This window comes from Cyprinodon tularosa, unplaced genomic scaffold (assembly GCF_016077235.1).
Source record: "Cyprinodon tularosa strain WSP-4 unplaced genomic scaffold, ASM1607723v1 ctg369, whole genome shotgun sequence".
Lineage (NCBI taxonomy): Eukaryota > Metazoa > Chordata > Actinopteri > Cyprinodontiformes > Cyprinodontidae > Cyprinodon > Cyprinodon tularosa.
Window position 1 is genome coordinate 624,545 of NW_024039084.1, and position 11,119 is coordinate 635,663.

Sequence of the window (11,119 nt, forward strand, 5' to 3'; positions counted from 1 at the left end):
TTACAATATTGTTTCAGTTAAACTCTTCTAATTTCCCTCCTTGTTCTTTCAGTTTTTCAGGTTGAACCGGGTATAAATTCAGGCACTAAGGGGATAGAGTCACCACTCTGCTTCTTTTACAGACATGCCTCCAATACTTTAGAACAAAATCGATGGTTCTTTAGCAGAGCTGGAGGACCCAGTGCTTATGAGGGAACTCATCCATTTGATTGAAGTGTGTTGAAGCAGGGATTGATCGGATCATCAGGACTTGGAGCCATTTTATTAGAAAGTAGCTTAAATTCTTTGAAGTTCTACTAACTAAGCGGGGTGAGTTCTTAAACAACCTTGTCAGAAAAGTTTAATAAGCCAAGAATGTATTAAAAATATCACAAGGCCGCTTCATATCCTCTCTGTCACATTCCAGCCCTCAAAGCTAACAAAGACGGATCATTACAGAACCAGACTGTGGTGATATCAAAGAGACGGGTCCTGAAGGAGCAGCGGGGACATTCATTCATAAGTGATGGTTCAGATGATGTTTAAACACTTTAAGCAATGAAATATGGCTCAGGTTTAATATAAATTAGAGAACCTTAAAGCCTTCTGTTTTCATCCCACATTAAATATGAATAATCCCCCTTCATCAGCCGTCTGCCTCCAGAACACTCAGTGGGAACTCAGTCTTCGTTATGAAGAGCTTAATATGAACAGGGAGCCCATTCTGTTGTGGAAATAAAACAAGAAAAGCAGAAAACTCATGTGTTATTTGAGTTTAATGTTCCCTAAACTGGTAAAGAGAATAAGTGGTACCACAACACATTAACTTTATACCTGGACATATGCAAACATATGTTTATATTCAGACTCATTGTTAAATGAGTATTTTATCCATTGTATGAGCTTGCAGATCATACAAAACACTGCAGAGACTACAACGTGACAACACAGCAGTACCCTGGAGGGGTTCTTTAGAAGAAAAGTAAGTCAGTTAAACATAAATACCTTACAGGAACAACTCTCCAATTACTTGAAGTCTCTGAATTTGACAAGCTGGTTTAACAATGTGAAACCGTCCAAGATGTGTTTCTCATAACTTTTCGTAGGAAAAACACCCTAAGCACCATTATGCAGAACAACCTCTCAGGAACCAAACTATGTTTACCTTTACCTTAGAGATGTCATCTCTAAGGTGAATAAGTAACAGTCAAATGTTTCAGATGATACAGATTTGTATAAGACCCAAAGGTAACTTGAATTAATCTAAATTTTATTTTTATTTCCTGATAAATGCTTTTCTTTTGGCTTTTTGGAAGTTTTATGAATTAGAGTTAACAGTTTGTGATTTCCATTGAGGCAGATGATCAGTTCAGAACGTTACATTTCTGGAAGAATTAAGATTGAATTTAAATCAAAGCCTTAGCCTGTGAGTTGTTGTGTGTGTGTGTCTTCAACTGTATAATAGATCCTCTGTCATGGCTGCCTGCGGGTCAGTTCCCTCCAACCTCCCATTCATCTTCTCTCCCTCCCTGCAGGAGATGTATTGTTGACTTCATTCTGCAGAAACTGCAGCAGCAGCTTCACTTTAATCCAGCTCTGAGTCATACAGACTGGATGATGACTTTTTTTTATATATTTTATTACCATCTCAGCTTGACTGTGTCCTGCTGAGAGCTGAGATGAACATGCTGAGGCAGTCACAAAGTGATGCAACATACTCTGTTTGATTGCTAATGAGCCACACACTGCTGAAAGCTGCAGGGAACTGACCAATACTGCAAGATTTTATAGTCAACATTCGATGCATTGACAGAAAATTCCGTTTCAGAAGTCAGAGTGTTGCAATATATAATGACACAGGATCTGATAAGAACAATAAATCTTCCTGACAAAAAGGAAGAAGTATAATAAAGAGACAAACTAAAAAGAAAATCACCTAGAATAGCATCTGGAAACCATCTGAAATATGGCACAGTGCATTCTTTAGTCAACCCACCATTAAAGTTATCCTCCAACATCCAGAACGGTGATCATTATGAGAATAAAAGTTTAGAAGATGTGCTTAGCAGTACCTCTTTTGCTGGTCTGGGCCTTCCTAGCTTGGAAGATCCCTGTCTGTGATCATAATCGTCTGGGATTTTGGTCGACTGCATTGCAGCAGAACCAAGCTGTGAGCTCCGGGGCTGGTCCAGGAAGTCCGGCGGACGGGGGTTGGTGGTGTTGCGACCGATGGTAGCCTGGACACAGAATGCCCGTGCTTCCCCCCTCGTCCTTCTGTGTGTCTTCCTTTTCAGAAACCCAAAATTTTGTCGCCCTACTTTAGCATTATCTGTTCTGCTTTTACTGTCAGTCAGATGATATCATGGATTTCTAGAGGCCAGATCTGGTGACTGGTGACACATCTGAAATCCATGATATCTCATGGATCCATTCATTATACTTGATTACAATTCAAACTCAAACTTTAAAAAATAGTTAAATAATGCACCCACAATATCATTATTTGAAATACACCTAAGCAGAGTTCCTCTTTTTAGGATCCTCTGAAGGTTGTATTTTCCATTTCTCTGGTACAATAGCAAATATTAAATTGGTAAAAACAAAACTTAAAGATATGAGCTATAAAATAAGGTAAATAATATATCATAAAAGGAGCTGTTTTAATCTAAAAGCTTTTAGGTTGGGCCACATTGTCTACACCAATCAACAAGCTCTGAAGCATTTTGTTGTTCTTTTTCTGGGAAGGCCAAACCCATGGCCACACCTTAAGAGTTTGGCCAACCATAAGATGGCAGCCAGGACTCGGATCTGCTAGATACAGGGACGGGAAACTGGACTGTTCCACCAACTGCTGCTAGAAGGGGGAATTTATATTTTCCTTTTTTTTGTTTTCACCAAGGATTTGTTTTGCAGTTGGTGTGTTTAATTTTTCATATATGTAGATTAGTTTATTTCCAAACCAAAACCAACTGTATTGAGTATAACCAGTCTTTTTGATAAACCAATCGATCTAATTTGGTAGTGTTTTTACCCAATTTATATCGGTAAAATGCAAACCAATACAAATTGGTTACTTTGGCCAAAATACTGATCAAGTAGTTTAGCAACTTTTGATAGCTTAAACCAGGTCTTCATCCAATAACCCTTGGATTGAAAGGCAAAGTCTTACTGTGCAACTAACACCACTTGCAATAACAAGACTGTTACAGTAAGCAATACTAGTAAATACTAATAATCAGAGATGGCAAAAGTACTCACTTTCCGTACTTGAGTAAAAGTACAGATACTTGTGTTAAAAAATACTCTGGTAAAAGTGGAAGTACTGATTAAACTTCTTTACTCAAGTAAAAGTAACAAAGTACAGGCTTGTAAATTTACTTAAAGTATAAAAGTAAAAGTAGAAACTACTTTTTTCATGCCGTTGCCTACATTTTAAATGGATGTCTGCCAATAGGACTAGATCTCCGTTGTGTTCATTTTCAATCATCTCGTCGTCCATACTACTCTGCTAACGCCACCGCCACCAAGCTGCAATGATTTGCCGCGAATGAATACCGCTGAATCTGTCGATTCATCTTGTAGTGGTGCGTCAAATGCAACGTAGATTCCCATCCAAGTAGATTGAATTTGGTTTTGATGACGTGAAAAATAATAACGGTAACTCCATTGAAATGATTCAAAACTAAAGTAACGAGACAATTTTTTAAAATGTAAGGAGTAGAAAGTACAGATATTTGTGTAAAAATGTAAGGAGTAGAAGTAAAAAGTCGCCATAAAAATAAGTAGTAAAGTAAAGTAAAAATATCAGAAAAATCTACTTGAGTACAGTAACGAAGTATTTGTACTTCGTTACTTCCCATCTCTGCTAATAATACGACTGAAACCAGTAGCCTGCTCAGATTCTGATCATTCTAATTTTCAATCTAACCAAAACGCTTTAACCAACTAGATTGGTTGTTTTTCCATCAAATCTATTCTTAGAATATATCCAAACTCTATCCAACTGACCGCAACTCTACTCCAAACTTCAACATCTTGACTAAATACTAAATACTCAGGCTTTTTAAATGCCTGTTGAAGTTTGCGGGCGAGCTGTACCACTTCCCGAAGCGGTCGAGTTGTATGGCGGGGTAGCGAGGCTTTTGATGCTTTTGATTTTTGCCTCAATACACACTTGGCGGAAGCGCCTTCTCCACTACTCGACACAGGCCTAAAAACCTCGGCTGATCTCATAACAATACTATTTTGAATTAATCCCTGTGACTGCTCATGCCTCTAAAGGCTGATTTATACTCAGAAACCAGGTCGTCTGCGTGTGTGTCGCAGTGAATGCAAATGTGCGCCGCCACCCTTCCACAGACGCTCTGCTGCACCTCTCCAAAATTGTAGGTGACCGCAGAAAGGAGGCGTCTGATTGGTCAAATCTGCATCTGCTCAACACTATGCGTATTTCCTGTTTGGTACCTTACCACCTTGTTTTGTTTATATGACCGCCGTTGTGGAACATGACTCATAAAGTTGGACCAGCTAGAAGAGCGAGATGAACAAGACCTCCGGGACCCTTTTTCCACCTGGATCCCCGCTCTTTTTCACCCTCATAACCCTCCGTTCTCGCACAAACTTCCTCCACTTCCTCACCGCCTCGGCCGTATCTAGACCCACAGCTAGTTCATGATTGTCCCTCTTGCGTTGTGGCATGCTTCAATATTGGGTATAAATAAAAAAAACATCTGCAACAAGCGAGTTCACTGCTGCAAGAGCATAACCAGCCCTTTGCTCGGTCCCTCACAGGCTCCTACTACATACAGCATGAGCAGATCCTGATCTCGGCTGCATTTTGCACCATTGTCCCACAAATGAAAATATCCAGCAATTTACTAGGTTAGATTATGACTTGAGAAATAAAAAAAAAATTCAATCTCAGTCAGAGTTACACATGCACAGTTGACTCGCCCTATTCGTTCTCAAATAGCTCTGATTGTCATGACCTTGTACCATCCAGATTAAACCTGTCCTGTGTGTTCAGGCCTTCAGAGTGAAAGTCTTTGTTGACCATGGAGGATAGTTCATTCTAGAAAGCAGCCAGAGCTACTTTCCTTCCCCTTTTTTCCCTTGACACCCCCCACCACCCAGGCCATGATTAGTTCTTTTTCAGCCAAAATAAGGCTCATTCATCTTTTTTTTCCCTGAAGAACTCTAGGATAATACACACACACACACAAACTGAGGACACAAATGACCACACTGGGCGTTACTCCAGACATTTGTCCTTGTTATAACCAAACACACCTTTGATTATGAATCATATGATGCTATTTGAGAGCAGCCTCCGACAGTAAGGTTAATATAAAAGCTGATTTAGCAGGAAGTCTTGAGAGTGGAAATTTATAAAGCATTCACATCTTAGATACACCTCATTTCTTATGGTGTTTTACATTCTTATTCTTTTTTTAATTGCATCATCTGAAATCAACCGGATGTTTTTTTTTAAGTACAGCGTTCAGCCTTAACCATGAAATGAGTTAAAAAGAAACTTGGCAGATTGAGGCTAAATGAATGAATCACAGAAAATGGGGCCTAACCAACAATGCCATCAAAAATCCAAAGAGATCTGTGTCGGGGTAACTCTGCTGAGACTGCGGTGACTGACTCTACTCTCTCGTATCACCAGCTAAGCCATCCATTAAACTACAGCCTGGCATCAATCATCGACAAGACTTATACAAGAGGGAGGACAGACAGATCTGTCAGAGAGGAGGACAGGGAAGAGGAGAAGAAATAAGGAGGAAATTCAATGAAAATGAGAAAAACAAGATGAAGAAGAAAAATGTCTCTGCTGTGGAGTAAATGAAGGGAAAATGACAGGGAAATGAAGAAAATAAATGGTGTGCGGCATGAGGAAAAAGATATGAAACAAAGTGAAAACAGAAATTTAATATTTTATACATATTTTCTAAACCGTCATTGTGAAAACCATTAAAAGGGAAGGTAGTGAGGATGAAGAAAATGGAGGTTGCAATCATTTTATTTTCGCTGATGTGGGAATTCAGTAAAGTCACTGAGGAGAATAAGGAAAGAGGAACTTGGAAAGAAATGTGATCAGACATCAAAATGGCAGAAGAACCGGTAAAACCAAGCATCTGATTAACATCTGATATAAGATCCTCCTGCACAAAAAAACATCTCTAGATTTAATCTGAAGGTTTTGTTTTTGGTCTCCAATCATTTTCCTTCAGGTTGATGGTTTGTTGTGAAAGGGATTTGGAAAAGAAAACAAAGAAAACCATTGTCTACTTGTCCATAAGGATGTGTCCTACTACACAGAAACGTGACACCTTAGAGGATCATCAAACAGCCATAAAACTTCTGAAGAAACGCCAGCCTAACCGAATGAGCCGAAACACCGGACGCATTCAACTGCAGGCATGAAAAAGGCAAGTTATGAGTCGGGGAAGGCATTCTCCATTTTTGTTTTTGTCTTACACCTCCATGCTGCCAGCATCAATTATTCATGCCACATCAACACAATCATTTTTACCTCTTCACGCCACAAACAAACTGATAAGACTGCTGCTCCTTCACGGTCATTTCAGAGGGACAGAAAAACAAAACAAGAAAAAAAAAAATCACGGTTAGTCAGAGGTGCTCATTAGTTCCCATAAAATACTGCACAATAAGCCCTCAGAGGAGCTTCAGCACCTATAAATTACCCCGAGTCGCCTAAGAGACAATTATTGATAGAAATTTGACATGAGTGGTGATAAACATGATAGTTAATGGTCTAATATGAAGGTAGTCAATATTCTGATTGAAGATGAGAAATTAAATCCAGCTAGAGGGAGACAGAGCTCCAACAAGTGATCAAATTGATTTTTTTTCTGTATGGCCACAAGCCCAAAGGAAACTCATCAGACAGGATTCTTAATAGGCTCTTCTAGTAAGTGATTATCTGAGGAAGTTTGTTGTTAGTAAAGCTCTTTGGTAACCATGCGTCAGTGCGCACAGCACATTACTTGTCCAGAGGAGAAGACTTGACTTACTTACCTAAAAAAATGACAAATCGAAGCAGATGTCCTTCTCCTAGGTAGGGGTCCTTGTGAATCGGGAAGCAGTCCTTGGAGATCTGCTGCATCAACCCACTTCTACTGAAGCATCACAAAAAGAGAGAAAAATGAAATAAAAAGTTTAACATGTTTTTTTTTTTTTCCCCAAAATGTCTCTTCTGCTGAGACGGCATGACTGGTCAAGGCGAGAACCCAAAACAGACGTTCAAAGTGCAGAAAGTGCCAATTCACAACACTTGTCATCTCAAGGCAATTTATGGAGACAATTTAACCAGATCAAGAAGTCAGATTGGTTCGAATTTTTTTAACTAACCCGAACCAGCTGATTGCATTGGCTCATTGGCCCTGTTCGAATTCATGGGATGCGTCCTTAGAAGGCCAGATTCGAAGGAGGATTACATCATAGTGCTGTGCCGAGCTCTGGTCGGATTCTTAGAGTCCTCGTAATGCGGCCTTAAAATGCGTCCTTCTTTTTGGCCGATTTGAAAGACGGGTCCAATGTATCCTCTCTATCCTTGGTTTTCCAAGGTTTCATTGTGAGACCAAGCAAGCCGTGATCAGAGAAAATGGTAGTTGGTGCCGAACAGTTGTGAAAATTGGAAGTTCAGTTTAATATAATCCAGTCTGTGAATAGTTCCATCTGAAATTAATGAAAAAAATTTGTTTTAATGGTTATAGAGTCAGATATGTGGCGGTAATGTTTGACTGATCTAAAGGTTTTTATCTGGTTCTGTGTAAATGACTTTTGCTGTAATTTAATGACAGATTCTAATATATCTACAGCGTGAGGACTATAAATCTGATATTATTTTAATTTTTTTATTGCTGTTTTGCACAATATGCTTAGTTAAGTATTTTTTGTTGCTGAATATTAGAGATTTGGCTTATATATATTTTATACATACATTGTTTAGATTTACTTATATCTTTCTAACCCTTTTATATAATAGAATAGAAAATGTCCCACAATGGGGAAATTTACAGCAGCAGAAAGATTATTCAAAATGGTCACACAAATGTGGACCTAAATGTCTAAGGATAACATAATAGGGAAGAGTTCAAATATAAACAATAAAATACTGTAAAGTGTTTTAACAATATTAAACTGTCCACCTGGAGAATAAATAACCAATATGCAGCTATGGACATTTTTACAGTAATGAAAATTTGAAAATAGCAGGAACATCAGAGATGTGCAAAATGACAGCAGCATGTTATTTAATTCACTTAGGTTTTTATCATTACATTTGCTTTTATTTGTTCATGCTCCTGGGGGTTGGAACCTTTATCCCACTCTGGATTCCCATGAGTGTAGTATTTGTTCACTTTATAATAACAAATAAATAAACAAATAGTTTTGAAAACTTCGGTATTCATTCTTTTCCTGCTTTGTGTGTCAACTATCATGGTTGCTAAGCAACATAGCCTACGGCTGTAAAACCTGGTAGATCTGTTTGAATTCACAGCCTAAACTCTTCCGGTCTCCTTATTTTCAAGGACTTCGAAGGATCCAGTCTAGGTAGACCGCGTTCTTGGATAATGCAGCCCATGAACTCAAACAGAGCGCAGGACTCTTCAGCAATCCCTCACACCAAGCATACTTGTAGAAATTGTGGGGAGGAAAAGTCCATTTTAACAGGAAGTAACCTCCAGCAGAATCAGACTCTGTGTGAGCGGCAGATGGTCGCTACATCCATCCTAGTTATTTGCACAACTTTTGTTTTGTAAACAGCTGATGTTTTTATTTGCATCTCCACCAGTTTGAGTTATTTGAGTGTGCTATTTTTTGATACCTGCAGAGTTTTTTGGACATTTTTTCCCCCTTTCTGGTCTCTACATTTTTTTACCTTTTTTCTTTCAACTACCTTTGTTTTCCTACTTACAATAGCAGCCATTCAAATTGGCCGTTCCCAGTGAAACACCAGCCAAATGGCAGCCCACTTCCCTCCAACTCCCAGCCAAATCCCCTCCAACTTCCAAATCCTGGAGTGACCCCCTTTTGCATATATTTTTACTCTGACTCCACCCTTTCACTGAATTACAGGCTCTGACCAGGAGATGACTCTTCTCTTTAGATCTTAATGTTCCCAAATCATGACAGAAAGAATATTTTACAAGTAATATTGATGTTTTTTTATGCTTAAAAAGTAATTGTAGGGGACCAGCCAAGGGCCCCTGAAGGAAGTGGGGAAACTTTTAACGGCTACTACTGTACGGTGGGACAATAAATAATGCTTCTAGTTTGTTCTATTTTTAAAAAGTGTTGATAACACTTTTTTGTAGATCAAATTGTTAATACCAATGATCAATGCAATAGTTTTCATTAAAAACCACTGTCATTTAGAGGAATCTAGCACCATTCAGTGACTGAGGGAGAAAACAGGAGATATGTATCTAGCAGAGCAATAGAGTTCGAAAGTTACTGATGTTTCCAAGGGTTAAAATACAGATATACTTTCACATTGGGTCTTAAGCATTTTGCTTAAACCCCCTTAAGGGGGATCTCAGTTGATTTAGTTTCCTAATGATCCTGAACTGCTTTCAAAGTGAGTGAAGCAAGTCAGATGAGATCGGGAGAAGTTTGAGCACGCCCGACACCCCTTCTGTGATTGGAACATTTTTAGAAGGACATGTTTTTTATTTTGTTCCCTTATTGAAAGAGTTGCTTGGTTGTTCAATGAAAAAGTACTATATTCTGCAGCTAACAGCCGTACCTACGGCATCCCGCTCAGGGCAGTTGTGAGATAGATTGGCCAAGTGGCTGAAGATCGCAGTAGGCAGATATCCATGTGGTTTATTTACATTGCAAAAAAAAAACTATTTAAAAAAGAAATTTCCCAAATAAATAACTTACAGATTTAACATGACTCAGTAGAACATTAACTGAACTTAAACCAACCTTAATTAACATCAAGTGCACCCAGATAAACTGACCTGGTTCTCCCTCTTCTGAACCTCACAAATGTCTCATATACCCTTTTGCCTGAAATAAAAAATTGCCTCCAATGGACTTTTCCATTAACAGATGTGGCTAATCCATTTACCCTTTAACTAGCTTATGTTCCATACGATAACCTTAAGCAACGTCTTCAAAATAAACACAATACAAATTAAATCTACATAAAATTAACATGGGCAATTCTCAATTTGATAACATCAACATGTAAAGGGTTTTCCATCCCCCCCTCTTCCTCTGGTACCTTCCTCTGACCTCAGCTCTACACAGGAGGTTCTAATTGCAGGAAGTAAGGTCACACTTCCTCCTGAAAGACAGGTAAGGTAGGTTCACCAAAATAAAACACAAAAGTTAAATAATCAAACAAAACCTAAAAAAGTTATAACCTGATTCAAACCAAGATGTTATACTAAATAATATGTAAAAATGCAAAGATATACAAACCCAGGATGGTATATGTGTAAGGACTCATGTCTGTGTGTTTGTGTTTCTGTGTTTGTCTCCCTTCCGCCACCAGGAGGTGCCTGGTTCTGGTCCGCCTCCTCACACACCTGCTGATGGTTTCCTGGTTAATGGAGTGTTCTTAAGCTGCTGACTGCCACTACCTCGACACCATTGTGTTTGCCAGTTTTGGGTACTCTAACCAAGCTGAGTTTTGCTGAGTCAAACTGAGTTTTTGTCAACCTGAGTCTTAACATTGTTTTTGTCTTTACCTCTCAGCAGGAAGTCATCCTGCAAACTGGATTTTTTCGGACCTTCTCTCCCTGGAAGGATCAACTTAGCCTCAAACTGAGCTGGGGATACAAACAGGAGGTTTGGATCCACTTTTCCCCAAGAGGTCGTTTGAGTTTCACACTGAGCAAGGGATTCATCTCCACTATGACCCGTTCAAGTACCACAGAAAATCTAAGTGGCAGTAAGCTTGTCCGTTCACCTACAAACAAGTGCATTCTGGGTTAACTGTTCCGCCCTCCACCGAATCAGACAAACACTGTAACTACAGCATACAGACTGGAGTCAAAGATTCAACAACTTCTCTGGAAACGTGAGTCAGCAACAAAATCCTCTTCTCCAAGTTCACGAAACAAATTTCCCACTGAGCCTGAACTAATCGCTGTGT

General features: G+C 39.1%; 1 pseudogene; it reads right to left on the reverse strand.

Annotated features, from left to right (window-relative positions):
- The window catches only part of LOC119790591, a 48,034-nt pseudogene extending 40,994 nt beyond the window's left edge, over positions 1-7,040 (reverse strand).
- Between the last annotated feature and the right edge of the window lie 4,079 nt (positions 7,041-11,119).